Genomic DNA, 414 nt, shown 5'->3' with positions numbered 1-414 from the left:
CGGAGGCGCGGCCGGACCCGCTCCCCCTTCCTCCTCTCGCTTCCTCCGTCGCCTGCAGATCTGTCTGCAACCCCGGCCGGCGGCACGGGCCCGGCACCCGCTTTCCCTCGCATGCCCCGGCAGCAGCCCCGACGCCTGGCGGGGACAAGTTTGCCTGAAAATGGGGTGGCCGGTGTCCCCATGCCAGCTGGGAGGGGAAACTGAGGCAGAGAGGGAGGTGACCGAGCTCCGGTCAGGTGCATGAAGCAGAGGGGACCAGGGAGGGACACACAAGTCCAGGGACCACCCCGTTAGCTCGTACCACCATGATGGCCCCATTTTGGGTCTTTGGGGATTTACCAGCCCCGGAGCACAGCCCAGCCATGGGGTCAGGCTTGGTGAGAGTGTTGGGGGGGACACACAAGGCTCCCCCAT

This window comes from Fulmarus glacialis, unplaced genomic scaffold (assembly GCF_000690835.1).
Source record: "Fulmarus glacialis isolate BGI_N327 unplaced genomic scaffold, ASM69083v1 scaffold20272, whole genome shotgun sequence".
NCBI lineage: Eukaryota > Metazoa > Chordata > Aves > Procellariiformes > Procellariidae > Fulmarus > Fulmarus glacialis.
Note: the sequence above shows the minus strand (reverse complement) of the source record.